This window comes from Mastigoproctus giganteus, chromosome 3, assembly GCF_048544385.1.
Source record: "Mastigoproctus giganteus isolate SK-2022 chromosome 3, ASM4854438v1, whole genome shotgun sequence".
In the NCBI taxonomy this organism is placed as follows: domain Eukaryota; kingdom Metazoa; phylum Arthropoda; class Arachnida; order Uropygi; family Thelyphonidae; genus Mastigoproctus; species Mastigoproctus giganteus.
In genome coordinates, this window is record NC_143577.1 from 99,975,766 (window position 1) to 99,998,091 (window position 22,326).

The 22,326-nt window shown below is 39.0% G+C and overlaps 1 protein-coding gene across 1 annotated transcript in view; it reads left to right on the forward strand.

The window, feature by feature from the left end:
• LOC150088184 (cyclin N-terminal domain-containing protein 1-like) overlaps window positions 1–22,326 on the forward strand; it is a 133,337-nt gene that overhangs the window by 81,751 nt on the left and 29,260 nt on the right. The gene's annotated exons all lie outside the window — the stretch shown is intronic.

Here is a 22,326-nt window from a genome sequence, read left to right on the forward strand (position 1 = left end):
ACCATAGATCAGTGGTTTCCAACCAGTGTGCCTTGGCATATTGGTGTGCTGCAGCCCTTTTCAAGTATGCTGCGAGATTAGGAAAAATTCCATTGAGTTGAATGGTGATCACCATTTTGGTGTGCCATTAATATTCATCTTTTAACTTAAAGTGTGACTTGTGACAAAAGATTGGGAACCACTGCCATAGATAATACCACAACAGCAACAACAAAGTCTGAGCAGCCTCTCATTCTTGCTAAACATGTCTGACAAACAACAAAGAGATATTTCATGCCTGTTTTTTATGGAAAACATGGAGGGTCTAAGAGGCAGGAATATTCATCAGTATGTCATCTATCTATAGGGAGCTGCATAGCCTTGGGTTTAATGGTGGGGTTGAGCATAAGCTCAATATCATGGTCACCAATGCAAAATTGTTTTTTGTGCCATTCCCAACGTTCATGGATCTAGAACGTGGCTGAAGATGCTATGGAGTGAAGAATCTTGTTACACACTGTTTTATTCTGATGTTTGGGTGTGAAGAAATGTCCAGAGAGTGCTTCCTGTTTCAGTGTATCATTTCAACCATGTTTTGTGGAAGCAGTATGAAGGTATTGGATTGTTTCAGCCTGAATCTTTGTTGGTAATGCTTGTACACATGAAGCCCATAGCCTACTTGGACATATTGAATAATTATGGACTTACATTGTGGCAGTACTTTGAAATTAAACCTTGTCAGTATCAGTATGATAGTGACCTCTGTCCTATGCTAAGGGGATATATACATCACTGGCTTTTGGACAGTGATACAAAGGTTGAACTAACTGAATCAGAATGCAGACCTAAGCCTCATTGAATGCTTGTGGGAGACAAATTGTAATGTCAAATGAGACTACAGCCAAAATGGCCATCTTTAAAACTGACTACTTTTCAGGAAGAATGAAAGATGAATTCCAGTTACATCTATGGAAGTTGGTGGAAAGTATCTCCAGGAGGGTACCTCTGAACACCTCTATAGCCGAGTGGTCAAGAGCGGGAGTGCAGTAGCACACGCTCTTTGAGTAGACGGGTTCAAGCCCCTGACTGCTAAATACGGTCGATCTGCCAACCTGCACTGGACAGCGTGACAGATTATAGTCCATTTTCCTCAGCATGAATTGTTGTGAGGAGGCTTCCATCCTGCAGTAGGTCGATAATGGCTGCAGTTTACCTTTTTTTTTTTTTTTTTTTTTTTTTTACAGGCCAAAGGTAATTTTACTGGTAAGTTTTGAATTAAAGTCCCTTTTGAAACTACCCATGTGTGTGTGTGTCTGTACTATAAAAGTGTTTCCATATGAAATTCAAATATGGAATCGTCATTCAAATGAAATCTGCAAACATCATTCAATAAATGTCACTCAAATTCATGTATTTTGCATACTTCTTCCATTGCTGCATTAATACCTGGTGTCCCTTAGAGAAGGTTGGTGTTGATGCAATTCACACACCTCTGTTGTGATCTCTTCAGCTGATGAGAAGTGACATCCTCTTCAGTGTTTCTTTTAGCAGCCAAAAAAGATGAAATGAGGAGGATAGGATAATACCTAAAACTTTTTCTCTGTCTGATTTTCTGTAAAATGGGCTGTGTTGAGGGTGGGCATTATCATGCTCTAGGCACACCTGAGGACAGCAAACCATGATGTTTCTTTTGAATTGTTAGCTTTAATTAGCTTAGAACCATATTACAGTATTTGTCACTTGCCACTGTTTATCCTCTCTCCAGATCCAGTTCCAGAATCACTCCTTTCTGAACCTAGAATAAAATGAGTAACACTTTCCTGGCTGATGCTTGATATGGACTTTAGTTTGACAGTTGAGGTGTGTCTGTGTGGTGCTACTTTGAACTTGTGCATTTTCTTTCTGGTGTGTAATAGTGTACCCAGGAATCATCTCTGATTACTACATTCTAAGAAGGCATCACCTTTTCTTTTATATTGTCCACAAAGCACAGAACAAACATTTGTCATTTAAGTCATCTTTCCTCCAGTTCTAGCATTAAATTTCAAGGAATCTGTTGACACTTTTCAAAAGTGCAGTTCCTCATTAATGATAGTATGTGCTGAACCAACACTAACCGTGCGCACTGTAGGAATTTCTTCAATAATAATGCAATGGTTTCTTCATGAATTCTCCAGGTACTATGACTTCTGGCATGACAAAACAATCTGCTTGCCTTGGTCTAGACGTTTGTTCACCTTATTCACCTATTCATAGATAGCTGTTGACTAACGAATGCATTGCCATATTGAGCCAACGTTCTGCAATAAATTTCAGCATTGTTTGTACCTTCTGCATTCAAAAATTGGATTACAGATTGCATTTCTACCTTGAAGCATGATTGCATGTATGTTGTCATTTTGAAAATTGGGTGTTTCCAAATTATGCCAGCAGATGGTCCAATGTGTGCTCTCAGTGTCACTTTGATCAGTAATCTGATACAAGATTATCGTAAGATTTTGCATAATATGCTTTTTTATTGTATTGCAGTTTTCATTTGAATCACCTTCATAGTATATTGGTAAATAAAACAACTGAGGAAATGTATTGAGCCCATGTTCCTGAATACCAGAAATGCTGCCAATAGCTTTGAACCGACCGGGCTAACCGGGTAAAGTGCCTACCTGGCAACCCAAAGGTCGCAGGTTTGAATCCCGCCTCAGACTTGGATCACAGTAAATGCAAAAACCTTTGGGAGGTGCATTATGGCCACAGAAGCCGATGTACCAACAAAAAAAAAAAAAAAAAGCTTTAAGCAGAAAGTGCCAGAGGAAAGGAGAGGTGGGGGGAGTAGTGTAATTGAAATGGGTCCTCATTATCAGCACAACACTCATAAGTAAAGGTTTACAGTACTGGTTTGTGGACAGTGGCACGGAAAAGTGGAGAGGACAGCTTAGAATCAGACCTAAATTATCTTGAACACCTGTGGAATGAACTGAAATGCTTGGATTGCTGATGTTATCGAGGCAGTGTTAGGTGGGTCAGAAAACTGCTAGCTTGGGGGGAGACAAAGACCAATAGATTGACAGTAGCCACTGGCAGAGGTGAAAGAGATTCTTGCACTGCTTCTATTAGAATGAGCAGAAGCCTGAAAAACAAGATGCATGGTATTTCAGAGACTGCTGGGAGCCATTGCGGTACAAGTAAACACATGGGTTGTGTTAGGGTAGCTAAGAATAGAAACAGGTGCAGGTATACTTGCGTGTACGCCAATGCTAGGAGTTTAGTAAATAAATTTGATGAATTTGAGGTATTGCTCAAAACATCGAAGGCAGATATTGTTGGGATATCAGAGACGTGGTGTCACACAGATATAAGGGATGCAGAACTGCAATTTGGGGAGTACAACGTCTACAGAAAGGATAGACAGGATAGGAAGGGAGGAGGGGTTATGCTATTAGTTAAGAAACACATAAAAACCAAGGAAGTGAAGCCAGTCGACATCGCTGGACAGTGCAGTGTGGAGTCAGTTTGGTGTGACATAAACATTGGGAGATCAAAATTGAGAGTAGGAGTGTGCTATAGGCCAAATGACTCTGATGAGTATAATAAGGAACTGTACAGGGAAATAGAGTGGGCCAGTAAATCAGAGTGTCTTATAATGGGAGATTTTAATTTCCCAGATATTGACTGGAATTTGGGGGCTGGTTACTCACACACTAGCAGGACTTTTGTGGATTTATTGGATGATTGTTTTCTACATCAGCATGTTCGGGAGACAACTAGAGGGAGTAATACTCTTGATTTGATTATCAGAAGTGATTCTTCATGCATTAAGAATCTGCAGATAAATGAACCACTAGGTGGCAGTGATCACAGTGTGCTGAAGTGGGATTTACTCAAAGAGGTAACTACCATTAGGGGTAAAGGGAAGGGTTATTGCTTCCGTAAAGGTGACTACGATGGACTGAGACAGTATTTAAATTCTATACAGTGGGACCAACTGATGATGTTACCAACAGCAAATTCAAAATGGGAAGCATTCAAAGAACTTATCTTGGAAGCTACTAGGCTTTACATACCAACTAAGAAATATTGTTCAAGGTTTAGGCCAAAATGGATGTCAGATGAACTAATGAGGCATATGGCAGAGAAGAAAAATGCATGGGATACATACAAATTAACACATGACACAGAAGCCTATGATAGATACAAGTTGATATGCAACCAAGTTACAAAGGAGGTTAGGCAGGCGAAGGCAGATTACGAGAAATCCTTGGCAAGGGATGCAAAGAAAAACAGCAAAGAGTTCTTTACTTATGTAAACTCTAGAAGGAAGGGGATGAATCAGATTGGTCCACTTGATATTGATGGGTCAAGTGTTGATGATCCTGCTCAGGTAGCTAACAAACTAAATGAATATTTTGCATCGACATTCACACATGAGGAGTTATTCAGCGAGGGGAATGCCAGAGGTGTATTCAACTCTAGCAGTAAGCTACAGAATCTTGAAATAACTGGGAGTAAAGTGGAGGAGAAACTGTTGAAGATAAACACAAGAAAGGCACCCGGGGTGGATGGGATCTATCCAGTTATATTAAAGGAGGCAGCAAAGGAAGTAAGCAAACCCTTAGCCATAATTATGAGAGCTTCCTTGGACTCAGGGGAGGTACCCATAGACTGGAAATGTGCAAATGTGACCCCAATTCACAAAGGAGGATCAAAGGCTGACACAAGTAATTATAGATCTGTGAGCTTAACTTCTGTTCCAGGAAAATTAATGGAGGCACTTGTTAAAGAAGCACTGCAGGATCATTTAGACAAGACTTCAGTTATAGCTCAGACACAGCATGGTTTTGTTAAGGGGAGGTCTTGCCTGACCAACTTGATTGGATACTATGATGCAGTCACAAAAGAACTGGATGCAGGGAATAACTTTGATATTATATACTTGGATCTTAGAAAGGCTTTTGATACTGTTGCACATGGAAGACTGCTACACAAATTGGAGCAGTGTGACATTGGAGGCAAATTGCTGCTATGGATAAAGGGGTGGTTGAGGGGGAGAAGACAGAGAGTGGTAATCAATGGACACTGCTCATCGTGGACTGATGTTATTAGTGGAGTCCCTCAGGGCTCAGTGTTGGGTCCATTATTGTTTTCTGTATTTATAAATGATATTGATGATGGTATATCGGGCTTAATGTCCAAGTTTGCAGACGATACAAAGGTTGGCAGGGTTGTCAAGGACACTACTGACACTATGCTGCTGCAACAGGATCTGGAAAGGTTGAGCAGATGGGCTGAGAGGTGGCAAATGAAGTTTAACATTGACAAATGTAAAGTACTACACATGGGAAACAGCAACCCCAGAGCAACGTATCAACTCTGTGGTACTACACTGACAGTGGTAGAGAATGAAAGGGACTTGGGGGTGGTTGTGCAGGCAGATATGAAGTTCTCTGAGCAGTGCAGACGGGCTGCAAGAGTAGCTCATGGAGTATTGTCAATGATATACAGGAATTTTTCCAGCAGGGATAAGGAGGTGATTATTCCATTGTATAAGGCGATGGTCAGGCCACACCTAGAGTTCTGTATACAGGTCTGGAGGCCTCATTTCAAGAAGGATGTAGAGCTGCTGGAACGAGTACAGAGAAGGGCAACAAGATTAGTGAATGGAACAAAATGGTGCTCTTACGAAGAAAGGCTTAAGTTTTGCAAATTACAGTGTCTGGAGACTAAGCACCAGCGAGGTGATCTGATAGAGGTGTATAAAGCCTTGAATGGTTTAAGCATGCTCAATGCTGATGGGATTCTTCCTCTAGCTCAGAAAAATCACCTGAGAGGGCATAAATTCAAATTGAGGAAAGAGAGATGTAGGATAGACGTGCGGAAATTTGCCTTTAGCCAGCGGGTGGTTGGTTGGTGGAACAGACTTCCATCCCTTGTGGTGGAGGTTGATAGCCTAAATAAGTTTAAGGCTCAGCTGGACAGGTATTTTGAACGAACAGAGGGGTGAAGTAGAAGTGGGTTTTTTTTTTTTTTTTTTTTTGGCTGATGCTGCATAAGCTTGCTTTCTTGCATCAAATGCCTCTACTAATGCTAATGCTAATGAGCCAACGTTCTGAAATAAATTTCAGCATTGTTTGTACCTTCTGCATTCAAAAATTGGATTACAGATTGCATTTCTACCTTGAAGCATGATTGCATGTATGTTGTCATATTGAAAATTGGGTGTTTCCAAATTATGCCAGCAGATGGTCCAATGTGTGCTCTCAGTGTCACTTTGATCAGTAATCTGATACAAGATTATCGTAAGATTTTGCATAATATGCTTTTTTATTGTATTGCAGTTTTCATTTGAATCACCTTCATAGTATATTGGTAAATAAAACAACTGAGGAAATGTATTGAGCCCATGTTCCTGAATACCAGAAATGCTGCCAATAGCTTTGAACCGACCGGGTTAACCGGGTAAAGTGCCTACCTGGCAACCCAAAGGTCGCAGGTTTGAATCCCGCCTCAGACTTGGATCACAGTAAATGCAAAAACCTTTGGGAGGTGCATTATGGCCACAGAAGCCGATGTTCCAACAAAAAAAAAAAAAAAAGCTTTAAGCAGAAAGTGCCAGAGGAAAGGAGAGGTGGGGTGAGTAGTGTAATTGAAATGGGTCCTCATTATCAGCACAACACTCATAAGTAAAGGTTTACAGTACTGGTTTGTGGACAGTGGCACGGAAAAGTGGAGAGGACAGCTTAGAATCAGACCTAAATTATCTTGAACACCTGTGGAATGAACTGAAATGCTTGGTTTGGCTGTGGCCAAAACATTATTTTTCCAGCTCTGACAGCTACCTTTTACATGAGGAATGGAGACAAATTCCATCTGACACCTAGCAGAAGTTGATAGATAATATAATATGCCCAGAAAGATTGAGGCTGTCATAGAGGCTAAAGTAATTCTCCTATGTATTTGGTTTTGAGTTAAAAACCCTTTTTTGCAACTATGTGTGTCTGAATGTATTTGGCCCATACATTCAGACACACATTATTTGCCAAGGGTACTGCTGCTAATTGCCTAATGCAGAAAGTGCCACAATAAGTTAGCTATATTCAGTTGAAGAAAATATGTTTTCAGCCTGTGAGCATATATTCTTGTACAGACAATATATTACATACCAGTAGTCCCAAATACAGTACCAGCAGGTAGCATGCCACCTGCCAGGAGCACCTCTGTAGCCAGGTGGGCAGGAGTAGCAGTGCGTAGCACACACTTCTTGATTAGACCGGGGTTCGAGCCCGTGACCACCGCATATCCCCGAGCAATATGGCCTTAGTTGCTAATGCTCCTAAAATCAAATAACAACAAACAGCCACCTGCCGAGGCTTGTTTGAGTGCTCGGGGGAAGAAGTCATAATGAATAATGAAGATGGGTATGTCGATGCTATTTATGTGCAAGGCATATCAGAGTATTTTGAAAGCAGTAGGTTACTTCCTGGTGGGATGCTATTATTGCGTAACATGTACTATGCAGCTGGTGAGGGAATACTGCTTACCGGTTATTAACAGTAAGCTTGCAAGAACATGGCGTGACCGTGCATGATATGTGAGCTGTACTACCATATCATGATGTTGCTTTTTTCTCTTGCACTTCATGGTTTGTTATACTTTTAGTTCTTTTCTGCACTAATTGTGCTACTTTTCCCCCAAAATTCAGTGGTTGGTGCCCACCACTTTCTAGTACATCCTTAAATGTGCCCGTATGCACAAAAAGGTTGGGGACAGGGGACAACTGCTATAAATTATATGAAATGGCATACATAGGATGAATGAATTCTTTTCAGGTTGTGATAGGCATCATAGTGAGAACTGCCATTCCTTAGATTTTGAGCATTATAAATTTTAAGTTGTAAACAGCAGCCAACTAGTAGGCTGAATAAAACCTAATGGTATTTATTAGCTAGCCTAATGTCATTACAGTTAGGCCTGCTAATGGTAATGCATTAACAAACCACCAAGGTAGCTAGTGAATAATCTTGCTACTGTGTCAGAAGGGTACTCATACACCTCTGGTGGTATATGGGTGCATTATTGGCACAGTAACACTGTCAAGTGCATAGTGACCTTGACAGTGACTTGGTGCACTGTCAGGGTCACCATGTTAAGCAGTTAGGTATACCTCCATCTTGATTGTAATGTATCTGAAAATTTTGTCTCATCATACTTTGCACTTCTCTTTCCCCCTACCTTAACTTTTATCTCATTGAATTGCGAATTGTCAAACTAAATACAAAAATTATCATCCCAAAACTACTAGTCCGCTTAGAATTGTACACAGTTTTAGTTCTAACTCATCTTTTATCTTTACAAATAATAGTAGTAGTAGTAGTGGCATGTGAGGCAAGAAAGCAAGTGTATGAGCTTATGTAGCATTAGCCAAAAAAAAAATAAAAAAAAAAATATTACACCATTCCCTCCAAATGCCTGTCCAGTTCCTCCTTAAATTTATTCAACCTATCGACTTTCACGACAGATGGAAGTTTGTTCCAGCAATTAACCACCCGCTGGCTAAAGGTAAATTTCCACACATCTATTCTACATCTGTCTTTTCTTAATTTGAATTTATGCCCCCTTAGGTCCGTAATCTGAACAAGTGGAAGGATCCCATCAGAATTCAGCGTGCTCAACCCATTCAAAGCCTTACACACCTGAATCAGATCACTGCGCATGTGCCTAGTCTCCAGCCACTGCAATTTGCAGAACTTAAGCCTCTCTTGGTAAGAGGATCCCTTCATTCCTCTCACCAATCTTGTTGCCCTTCTCTGTACATGCTCAAGCAAATCAACATCCTTCCTAAAATGAGGCCTCCAGACCTGTACGCAGTACTCAAGGCATGGCCTGACCACTGCCTTGTACAGAGGGACAATCACCTCCTTTTCCCTGCTAGCAAAATTCCTATATATCATTTACAAAACCCCATTACCTGCCCTGGCAGCCTGTCTGCAAACTTCGACACTAAGCCTAATATATACCTTCATCAATATCATTGATGATAAATATACAAAACAACAGTGGACCCAACACCGAACCCTGTTGGACTCCACTAATAACATTAGTCCACGAAGAGCAGCACCCATTGATTACCACCCTCTGTCTTCTCCCACTTAACCATCCTTTTATCCACTGTAGCAATTTCCCCTTAATACCATTCTGCTCCAATTTGTACAATAGTCTTTCATGCACAACAGTGTCAAAAGCTTTCCTGAAATCCAAATATATAATATCAAAATTATTTTTTGCATCCAGTTCCTTTGTAACCACATCATAATAACCAATCAAATTTGTCAGACAAGACTTTCTCTTAACAAACCCATGCTGTGTCTGAATTATTGCTGTAGTCTTGTCTAGATGATCCTGCAATGCATCTTTAACCAGTGACTCCATTATTTTACCCGGAACAGAAGTTAAACTAACTGGTCTGTAATTACTCATATCACCCTTCGATTCCCCTTTGTGAATTGGGGATACATTTGTGCATCTCCAGTCCGTGGGAACCTCCCCTGAGTCCAACGATGCTCTCATAATTATGGTTAAGGGTTTGCTTAGTTTCTTTGCCGCCTCCATTAATATAACTGGATAGATCCCATCCACCACAGGTGCTTTTCTTATGTTTAACTTCAACAATTTTCCCTCCACTTTGCTCTCAGTTATTACAAAATCATTAAGTACCCTGCTACAATTTGATAACCTTCTGCCATTTTCAAACCTTAATAATTCCTCTTGTGTGAATGTAGATGCAAAATACTCATTCAGTTTGTTTGCTATCTGAGCAGGATCATCAACAGTAGAACATTGATGTCAAGTGGACGAATCAGATTCATCCTGGGAAGTTAAATATCTCAATATTTAACTTCCCAGCAATATTTAACTTCTTTCAATATTTAACAAAGAAGTCAATATCTGGGAAGTTAAAATCCCCCATTATAAGACATTCTGATATACTAGCCCACTCTATTTCTCTGTACAATTGTTCATTGTACTCATTCGAGTCATTAGGTCTATAACAAACTCCTACTCTTATTTTTGCTTTCGCAGTGCTTATGTCACATCAAACTGACTCAACAGTGCACTGTTCATCTATATCAACTGGGTGCACTTCTTTTGATTTTGTTTTTCTTAATTAACAGCATAACTCCTCCTCCCTTCCTATCCTGTCTATCCTTTCTGTACACATTGTACTGCCCAAATTCTAGTTCTGCATTCCTTATATCTGGGTGACACCATGTCTCTGCTATCCCAACAATATCCAACTTTGATGTTTTGACCAACACTTCAAATTCATCAAATTTATTTACTATACTTCTAGCATTGGTATACATGCAAGCATACATGCACCTATTTCTAGTTACCCTAACACATCCCATATACCCACCTATTTCACGATGACTGCTATCCGTCCCAGAAATCCCCAACTCCCCTCACTCCAGGTCGCTACTTATTCTAATAGAAGGTGTGCAAGAATCACTTTCACCTCTGCCTGCGGCTACTGTTAAACTATTAGTCCTTGTATCCTCCCAAGCTAGCAGTTTTCCGACCCACCTATCACTGCCTCGATAGCATCAGCAAATATTCTTACACCCTTTCTATTTAAGTGTATCCCATCCCAGTAGAAGCAGTCTCTCCTGTTAACAAGTACAGACCAGGTTGAAAAAAATTCTATCCCTTGAGCTTTGCACAATCTTTCCAGGGGCGAATTGATCGACAAGGCTCTCATCGTATACTCCATCCTATCGTGTCTGGGCAGAATTGCAGACACTTTCAAATTCAACCCTAATTCACGGCTTTTGTTCAACAGTGACCTGTACTTGTTAAGTAATTCTGCCCGTTTCCTACTCTTAATATCATTAGTGCCAACGTGTACAACTATATCACCTTTTGTGCCCTTAAATGATGATCTCTGCTCTACCACATCATCAACCTTTGCCCCTGGCAGACATACCCTGGTCCTGTTCCACCTATCCTTTTTTCAAAGCATGTTCCCCATTTGCCTGACAATAGAGTCACCAGCGACTACTAGTTCCTGTCGGACCAGCGCATTCTGCCTTAGGGGTTGCCGCTGTGTTGCGCGATGACCAAATGCAAGCTCTGGTGTTGATGTGTGGAGCTGAGAGCTTGATGGTAAGCAGATAATTTTGTCACATATTATGCACCATTTTGAATTTTAGATATTGCGTTCTTTTCTAAAATGTAGTTAGAAATTCCTGTTTTGCCAAAATTTCTCTAGCAAAAAAAGGATGGTCCAAAGATTATCATAGAGCACTGTGCACCATATGTTTACTTTTCTTCTAGACTGTTCAGCACAAAATACATCATGATTATTATCAGCCTGAATTGACAGAACCATATTTTCACCCAAGAGCAGAATTTATATTTTTCCTTTTGCTACATAGTATGATTGAACTCTTTTGAGTCATGACAAGCATTGTGGTAAGATACACCATTCCATACATTTTGTGGAAACTTCTTTAAGTGGATTTACAGAATAGCAACTAAATCATAGACTGAATGAACCCAGATGATAACATTTTAGATCTTCCACATTAGCCACTAAATAATCTTACTGCTTTTACTTAGCTAGCCTGTGGTTGTCAGGAGTCCATCATATTGATGCATCGGGGTAGGAAGTTCTGTGAAGTCTATACTATGTTAGTATTAGTAATGGCAAATCATTCAGGAAAACAAGCTTATACAGCATCAGCAAAAAAAAAAAATAATAATAATTAATTAAAAGATCCCATTTCACCTATCCATTCCCTCCAAAAGTTTGTCTAGTTCTTCCTTGAATTTATTTCAGCTCTCCATTTTCAAAACAACACATGGAAGTTGTTCCTGCAATCATTAACCGTTGCCTAAATGCTAACTTCTGTACATCTATTCGGTAACCATACTTCCTCAATTTGAATTTAGCTTCCCCTCTGAGCAAGAGGAAGAATCTCATCTGCATTGAACTTGCTCAATTCATTCAAAGCCTTATACACCTCAATCAGATCATGTCTCAGGTGTTTGGTCTCCAGATGCTACAATTTATAGAAATGAAGCCTTTGTTCACCCCCACCAATCTCATTGCCCTTCTCTGTACCCATTCCAGCAGCTCTACATCCTTCCTAAAATTAGGCATCCAGACCTGTATGCAGTACTCAAGATGTGGACTGACCATTGCCTTATACAATGGGATAATCATCTTCTTATGCCTGCTAGCAAAATTCCTGTATATCATTCACAAAACCCCATGAGCTGGCCTGGCAGCCTATCTACACTGTCAAAGAACATATCTGACTGCACAAATACCCCCCCCCCCCAAGGTCTTTTTCATTTTCCACTACCCTGAATGTAGTACCACACAGTTGGTATGTTACTGCTACCCATATGCACTACTCTGCATTTTTCAAGATTAAACTGCAATTGCCATCCCTCAGTCCATCTGCCTAATTTTTCTAGAAATGACAGTAGCATGCTGTCATTATCATCCTTCACCACCCTGCCGACCTCTGTATCATCTGCAAACTTAAACATTAAGATTGATTTACCTTCATCAGTATCATTAATAAATATAAAAAACAACAATGGGCCTAGCACTGAACTCTGGGGGGGGGAGAAACCCAACTAATGACATTAGTTCAAAAAGAGCAGTGTCCATTGATAACCACTGTCTGTCTTCTCCCAACAACCATCCTTTTATCCATAGCAGTAACTTGCTGTTAATGCCACACTTCTCCATTTTGTCCGGCTTTTTTTGTTTTATGAAATCCTGAAATCCATGTATATATCAAAATTATTTTTTGCATGCGGATCTTTGTGACTGCATTATAGTATCCATTCAGATTGGTCAGAGAAGATTTCCCCTTAACAAACCCATGCTGTTTCTGAAGTATAACTCCAGCCATGTATGGATGCTCCTGCATTACTTCTTTAACTGATGACTCCATTATTTTTCCTGTAACAAAAGTTAAACTAACAGGTCTGTAATTACTCATGTCACTCTTTTATCCACCTTTGGGAATTGGATATATATTTGCACATTTCCAGTCCACAGGAAACTCCCCTGAACCCAATGGTGCTCTCATAATTATGGCTAAGGGTTTGGTTACCTCTTTGCTACCTCCCTTAATGTAATTAGATAGATCTCATCCACACTAGGTACCTTTCTTATGTTTCAATTCACAAAAGTCCTGCTTGTGTGTGAGTGACCAACCTACAACTTCCAGGCAATATCTGGAAAGTTAAAATTTCCCATTATAAGACATTCTGCTTTACTGGCCCAGTCTATTTCTCTCTCTACAGTTGTTTGTTGTACTTTTCAGAGTAATTAGGCAATAACATGCACTCCTAATCTCATTTTTGATTTCCCAGTGCTTATGTCACACCAACTGACTCAACATTGCACTCGTCACCCATGTTGACTGGATGCACTGCCTTAGATTTTGTGCTTCTTAACTAAGGGCATAATCCCTTCCCCTGGTAATGTCATTATGTCATTTCTACATCCCCTATATCTGAGTGACATCATGTCTGATATCCCAACAATGTTTTCATTTGATGACTTGATCAGCACTTCAAATTCATCAAATTTATTTACTATGCTCCTAACATTGGTGTACATGCAAGTATCCATGCACTTGGTCTTAATCTTAGTTACCCTAACACAGTCTGTTTATTTACTTGTTCCATGTTGGCTCATAGCAGGCTTTAAAATCCCCAGCACCTTGCTTTCCAAGCTGCTGGGAATCACTTCTGTGTACACCCCCCAAAGCTTGTAGTTTTCCGATTCATTTAACACTGTTTCGAAAGCATCAGCAAATGTTTTTGTACCCTTTCTATTTAAGTGTAGAAGCATTCCGTAAAATAGTCTCTCCTGTTAACAAGCACAGTGTCGATCCACTGGTGATATTCTGGCTTATGTTACCCATTTATGGACTAATTCAATGGAAAGGTTCGGTGAAACACAAGTAGTTGCTCTTGACATCTCAAAGGCTTTCGATCGTGTTTGGCATAAAGGTCTTCTAAACAAGCTTCCATCTTATGGTTTGCCAACTGTTTTTAGTAATTGGTAATCCAGATTTCTCTCTGATCGCTCACTGAGGGTGATGGTAGATGGCTCTCTGTCTTCTAACTTCTCCACTACTGCCAGTGTCCCCCAAGGTTCAGTTCTTTCTCCCACTGTTTTCCTCTTGTATATTAATGACCTTCTTCCATTGACTGGAAATCCTATCCATAGTTTTGCCGATGATAGCACATTGCATTCCACTTTCCATTTTGAGAAACCTTGTCCTGCTCAATCAGCTTCAACTTCTCGAAAATCTGCTACCAATTCCTTAAATGCCGATCTTCAGGTAATTCTCCAGTGGGGCAAAGACAACTTAGTTGATTTCAACCCTTCTTAAACCCAGTCTTGTCTTATATCTCACAAAAAGGATTCTTCTGCTCCTATGCTTATCTTTAGTGACACTCCGATTTCTAGGCAAAATGATATATCTCTTTTGGGGATTACCCTAACTTCTAATCTCTCTTGGCACATGCACATTACAAATATAGCTTCCTCTGTATCTAAAAAACTCTTTCTCTTTTGCTCTCAGTGTTACCTTTCTTCTAAACAGCTGCTCACTCTGTATGAATTGCAAATCCGCCCAGCCATGGAATATTGTTCCCACATCTGGGGTGGTGCCTCCAAAACCTCTCTCAGGCTTCTTGATTCCATTCAGAAGAGGGCAGTTAGGTTAATTAATGATTCATCTCTAACAGATTCTCTCCACCCGCTGTCTCATAGACGTAATGGTTCTGCTGCATGCCTCTTCTACAGATATTTCCATGGGCACTGTTCTTCTGAATTGGCTTCTATAATTCCCACTCTCTCTTTCAAAACAGTCTGAACACATGCCGCCACCAGCCAACATCCATTTACTGTCCAACTTCAAACTCACAGAACCAACTTTTCATCTTCCTCATTTATTCATTCAGCTGCTGTTTTCTGGAACAGTGGACTAACCTGCCTTCATACGTATTTCCTGAAAATTACAGTCTACAGAAGTTCAAGTCCAATGTCAACAAATATCTTCTTTCATCTTCTCAATCTCCAACCCAAGCACGGTACTAAGTACTATAAGTTCTAATTCCTCTCGTGTTTGGGGTTTACATTAAAAAAAAAAACAAAAAAAAAAAACAGACCACCCTTAGCAAAATTCTTCCCCCTCAGCCTTGCACAGTCTCATCAGGACAAAATTTATCGACAAGGCTCTCATCATACATTCCCTCCTATCATGTCTGGGTCGAATTGCAGACACTTTAATGTTTAACCCTAATTTGCCCTGTACTTAACAAGTACACAACATCAACAGCTTTTACCACTGCCAGACATTACCTGGGTCTGTTCCACCTATTCGTTTTGCACAATATATTTTCCGTTTACCCCCACAATAGAGTTACCAACAATGGTTGCATCCTGTAGGACCAGAGCATTCTGCCTTGGGATTTGCTGTTGTGTTGCCCGATGCACACGCGTGGGTTTGGCATTGAGTTGGGCAGCCGAGAGCTTGATGAGCCCTATTTTAATTCCTTTGAGAGCATTCAAGCTCTCATAAATGTCCATCAGAATGGTGAATTGGTGCCTAATTTCTACATACTATTTGTACCGAACACATCATCATTGGCTGTATAATGTCCTCGTCCAGAAATATATTTAAACATTGCACAAGTAGTACATTTCATTAGGCTGTACTTTGCTGCTTTAGTGTTGTGCATGATTTCCATTTAAATTCAATATAGTCAAGGATACTACACTAAACTAATGTACTTAAATGCAATAAATAACTCCACTCTATTCACCAGTTATGCAGAAACAATATATATTACTCTTCAAGTTTACATTACATCTGTTTCGCTATCAAGTTTACTTTATATATATTTTGCTATACCATTATGTTTGTACAGTTTTAAGTTAATTACAATAGAATAAAGACAGAAAATGAAGTGGACTGTGTGCTACCTGTATCTGAGTTCATTAAATGTTGAAAATAAATGTGGTTTTAAAAATTAAGGAACTCGGATATGGGTAGCACACAGTCCATTGCAGTTTCTTTCTTTGTTCCCCCCCCCCCTTTGTACTTTTCAATATGGCTGGCTCTAGTCATGTTTGTTAGCATTTATTTGCATTTTTAGAACCTTTTATTGTATTTTTAATAATTATTTTTAATCTGTTATGAAAACTGTGAACAGTCCAATTTTTTATATTGAAAGAATATACAGTAGACTCTCGATTTTCTGGGATAGATGGTAAAATAAAAATCCCAGATAATTGATTTCCTGGTTAATCCAAAAATACAGTAAGTTCGCGGCATATGTTCCAGGACTTTTTATGTAAGTCGAGTTTTACGTAACTAGGGAATGACTAATAAAATATTGCTCCTATATCCGTGATATGCCAAAATTACAAACACCCCATAATATCCTCAGAAGAATGAAGAAAAATAGTTATTTTTCAATTAGTTAGTTCATATTTTTTATATATTAGTGATATATAGAAAAATAGTTATATATATTTTAATTAGTTCAATTAAAAACTTGATCTGGGGACAGCAGTGAAGTTATTGGAGTGGTACATATGAAAAGAAAACATTAAAGGAAGAAATTGTACAGTAAAAACTGATATGTATTTCATAGCCTTGGTTATCATAGTTGACTTCATTGGTGCCAAACTCTTCACCGCTTCTCATATTCTGTCTTTTTCCTTTATTGTTGTGTTGACACTGACAAATCTAAATTCCGTGCGATACTTGTTCTTGTTTGACCATTTTCAGACATCCTTATTTTAATTTTCTGATCCGAATTGATCGCTTTTCTTTTTTTTTTTTTTTAAATAGATTTACTAGTAGCGCTGTCACTTATTCTCTTAGCCGGCACCATGATAACTGTCAAAATGAAATTTTATGTAAAGAATTTCACAGGGTTAAGGTGAAAATTATCACTATTATCACCCCACATGAGCTCACATTTTACTAAACACCTTTCTGGAGGTCACTACCATAAAACAGTTTGCACATTCTGGGTTATTGGGCTTTTCTGTTACTGCAATTCATTATAAACGGGTAGTAAACTTGATCATATTGCATTTGTGATAATACCGATAGCTGGAATTCTCTGGGATTTTACGTTATTATGGTGAAATGTGTGTTCCCTTTACTGAAATCTTCAGCCATATATAAAAAAAAAAAAAAAAAAAAAAAAAAAAACCTAAATAAATTTTAAAAATCTTTTCTTCATTTCTATTTTTAAGCTTGTGACTCCATATCCCGCTTGTGCAATTTGTGCCTGCCGTGATCGTCTTTATTGATTGCGTATTATTATTATTTTGTTTTAAATTTTACAATCTTAAAAAATAAAAAAATTGAGTGAAAAAAATTAACGTAAGTTCGAAGTTACGTAAGTCGAGGACTTACTACAGTTCAGTATATCCAAAAATGTTGGTGACCAAACCATACGCGATGTCGCGTATGGTTTGGTCACCAACATAATGGTTCATTAGAGATTTAACGGATGTGCCATTTTCAAACTTTTGAATAATTTAAAGTTTTTGTTTAATTGAAAGCGCAACTTGTTTGCGTTTACCCAACATTTTTGCAATTTCTAAGCAAAAAAAATTTTCGTTATTCCTGACATAAATAACAAAACAAAATTTTCTCTTTGCGGTGCGACGAAACAAAACAATTGAAGCAACGCACTTTGAGCATCGGGTGTGAAGACAGTGGGGGTTGCAAGATAATCTCCCAATGAAGACTTTATAATGCCCTGCTTGTCACTTATTTATAACTTGCAAAACATCTGTTTATACCTATTCTAGTTATTACTTGAATTTTATTTCTGGTTGATTTTTTTTTTTTTTTTTTTTTCAAATTTGGAGTCTTTAAGTGTTCTGGTTAAAACCGATCCCAGTAAATCGTGAGTCTGCTGTATTTGTAAATATATATTGTTTTTAAATTAAAAAAAAAAAAAAAAAAAAAACAACATGCATGGTTCTCTTGGGGCCATGCAGATTTTTTTCTTGTTTCAACTTGCCTCCCTTCATTGGGTGCTATGTAATTTGTTACTATGGGAAGAGGAATGCGTTGCTAAAGCTCATGCCTCCAAGAATAGCAGATTGTGTTGCTTATGAAGACAAAACTCCTGTATTCCCTCATTATTGGTGCTTGATTTGTTTATGTGAGAACCCCTTGTTTATACTCAATGAAAACAACTCTTATGTTCTTCATTATTTGTTTTCAAAATGCTTACATGAGCTGGCCTTCAACTATTTGAGCAGCCTCTAAAGCCCACGATGTTAGTTCACTGTCAAAATTGGACAGAAAGACCATGCTAATTTTAAACTCATATTTTTAATGAGTGCATATATGAGGTTTAATGAAAACATGTTATTTTATTTGTTTACAGCCAAACTTCGTTAACAAAACACTTAATCAAAATCAAAAGGAATTGTAATAACTGAGGAATACTGAAATTGACATTAAAGTCATTGTAGTAAAATTAAATAAAAAAATGTAAATAAAAAATTATTTATGTAAATAAATAATTTTTTATTTACATTTAACAATGGCCTATGTTGCATTTAAGGATCAGCCATGTCCATTTCTGGGTTAACCATTTTTTTTTGTCATGTTTTTTTTTTTCATCATAGTTTTCTGAAACAAAAACTTTCAAACATAAATAGCATTAGTAAATTAATAAGAGGAGTTTACCTCAATATAGTACGTGGAACACTTCCGTATGATACCCTCCAGAAATTAAAACGGAAAAAACGAAAAAATCGACAACTTACCGGTACATTAAAGTAAAATATAAATAATTAAAGTAAAATATAAATAATTAAATAATCAATTTAACACAATTCAAAACAATTAAAATTCAAATTAACGCAATTAAAAGAATCTAACGAAAATATTCAAAACGATTTTCCTTCCTGAAGCTGCCAATGCTTTTCGACCGACTGTCGTGATCACAGGAATGAAAATTCCTGTGATCACGACAGGAATTCCAATTTTCATTCCTGTGATCACGACAGTCGGTCGAAAAGCATTGGCAGCTTCAGGAAGGAAAATCGTTTTGAATATTTTCGTTAGATTCTTTTAATTGCGTTAATTTGAATTTTAATTGTTTTGAATTGTGTTAAATTGATTATTTAATTATTTATATTTTACTTTAATGTACCGGTAAGTTGTCGATTTTTTCGTTTTTTCCGTTTTAATTTCTGGAGGGTATCATACGGAAGTGTTCCACGTACTATATTGAGGTAAACTCCTCTTATTAATTTACTAATATTATTATCAACGTAGAACATATTGAGTATTACAGCTCTGATTCATACTATCTAAACATAAATAGCAAACAGACAACTTTCTCTAACAAAAATCAAATGAAAAATTGCTTTGTTAGGAGAATATTTTGTGTTTTACTGGATATGGGCAAATTTCCAAGAACAGGACAGGAGTACGCCGAGGAGCAAAGTTTTGAGAAAAAAGTGGAGAAATACCATCAGGACTTGGACTTTTCTTAGTATCAAGATTGTTCAGAATTCTTTTGACGGATGAACACAGTAGGCATTGAGTGGGAATGATAGGAGGTGGTTTACCAAGATCAACAGTTACAGGAGTTAGAAGAAAAGTTGGGTGCTAGTAAATTTGAAGAGGCCTCTGCAGTCAGGAACTCTATGATTCATCTATGATGCTACTAAAACACTGACTCAAATCAATAAAATGCCTTTATTAAAAAAAAAAAAAAAAAAACACTTACTGACAGTATAAACTGTATATTAAAATAATAATAAAATAAAATAAGATGGTATATAACAAGAATAAAATGTGATAAAATATAAAATTAAAAGCACTAAAAAGATGTTTAAAATCACTAAAAACCACTAAAACGGGAGCTTTTGGCAGCAGCAGCCACCTTCATCAGCAATAATGGTTGCAGGTTATCTGACAATCTATATATGTACACACATGTCCCAGCAGGACTGCGACACAAACTATGGCACCTGTTCATGGTCCACTTCTTGTGCGTTGGAACCGGAAATCGAATGAACCACTCTAAACCGTTCGTGTCTCCTTAGGATAAGGGCTTCAAAGAGTGGATGAATGTGACAGCCCTTATTCCTATTAAGAGCCTACCATAGCATCCAGACTCTCTTAAACTCTCTAGCCATTTCCGGTTTCAAAAGCCATGCGCTCTATCCACGATCACGGCTTCTTTAGCTGTAATGCGGCACCTCCGTAGCCAGGTGGGAAGGAGCAGCAGTGCGTAGCACACGCTTCTTGATTAGACCGGTGTTCGAGCCCGTCACCACCAAATACGGAGGATGCGGAAAGGTCATTCAGGGAATGACCACCGCATATCCCGGAGCAATATGGCCTTAGTTGCTAATGCTCCTAAAAACCAAATAACAACAACAACAACAACAACATAAATAGCTGTAATGCCATGCCCAGTTTCCCAGGCATGTTCAGCTATGGCCGAACCCAGGTAATTGGCTGTCTTGAGGGGTCTATCGTTTTACCCAGGCGATCACACAGCCTACGTTTCGTTTCCCCCACATAACACTCCCCACAATCTGGACACTCAATTTCATATACGACCTGACTAGTGTCATTACCTGCAATAAGATCTTTGATTGCGGACACTACTGTGTGCAGTCTCTGACCCAGCAGCTGCGCACAGCTTATCTTACACAAATGTAAAATACAGGAAATGGGTTCTTCTGCGGTGGCAACAGGTGTAAAAGCATCCCTGCGACTACTACTCATATCTCTTAAACACTCCTCAATAATGCTCTGGGGGTAAACACACTTACTAGGTCAGCCGTAACCTGTTTAGTCTCATCGTCCCTCTCCTCAGATGAAAAGCAGTGGGACACCACCCTTCCTATTAAGGCCTTAACCACACTATTTTTGTGGCAACCGGCCTGAGCAGTTTTAAAGTGTGTGCTTGGCCACAACACACAGGTTTTCTGTAAACCTTAGTTTTCAAGTGTCGGCCTTCTCTGTACACACACACACACACACACACACACACACACACACACACACACACACACACACACACACACACACACACACACACATTCGTTAACCTGAGTGACAAGGAGTTAACGAATGAACAGAAAGAATTATTAAGTCTTGGCCCCAATTTCAGTTTGGTTCCTCGTAGGCTCCCCATAGCGGATATAGCAATGGGTATAGAGAGGACTGTGGCCAGTCTACCTGAGGTCACAGCTAATGAGATCTGGATTAGGATGATGTGCGTGTTAGGTTCAGCACGCAAAGCCTCTTCCAATTTAACAGCTGCACAAAGAATTAGGGGAATTAAAACAAGATGATAATATTTTGGTGCTATGTGTGGACAGGGGTAGATCCACGATAGTGTTGAACAAAGATGATTATTAGGAAAATTATTAATTAGTTTATTAAATGATAGGTCTACGTATAGGATCATTCGTAGGAACTCCTGGGTGGGCTGGAACAATGAGCTAACAAATTAGTCCAGAGTTGGCTCAAGGCGGGAAAAATATCCAAGGAGGTTTCCTGGAGGTTGTGTGTGTCGGGCTGTTATTTGCCTACATTTTATGGCCTGCCTAAAGTGCACAAGGCTGAGGTACCTCTCAGGCCTACCGTGTCGTTTGTGGGCAGTCCGATACATGCACTATCCAGGTTTTTGGCTGAACTTGTATCCCCTCATAGTGGGGCACTCAGATTACACCATTAAAAACAGCATGGAATTTGTGCAGTTAGTCCGTGCTCAGGAGGTAGAAGAGGGTGAGATTATGGCATCTCGCCGTGTCATTTCTTTGTTCACATGTATACCCGTTGAACATGGCTTGGATTGTGTGCAGAAGGCTTTGAGTAAGGATGTTACTTTGAAGGATAGGACAACCCTAAGTGGTGACGACCTTTGTGAAGGTGTTAGTTTATGCTTATCTAGTACCACAGTGTTATTTCAAAATGTTATGTACCAGCAGGTCCGCGGAGTGGCCATGGGTTCACCTATTAGTGCAATTATAGCCAATTTAGCCCTGGAATAGTTCGAAGACAGGATGTTGGGAAGCTCTAGTCCACCCCCATTACGGATGTTGAAGAGGTATGTCGATGACACGTTCACGGTAATACAAAGAAGATATGAAACAGAAGTACTTAATTGGTTGAATAACGGTTTGCCCTATATTCAGTTTACCTCGGAAGTTGAGTGGGGGCCCTTCTGTTCCTAGATGTGTGTGTGTACAGAGAAGGCCGACACTTGAAAACTAAGGTTTACAGAAAATCTGTGTGTCGTGGC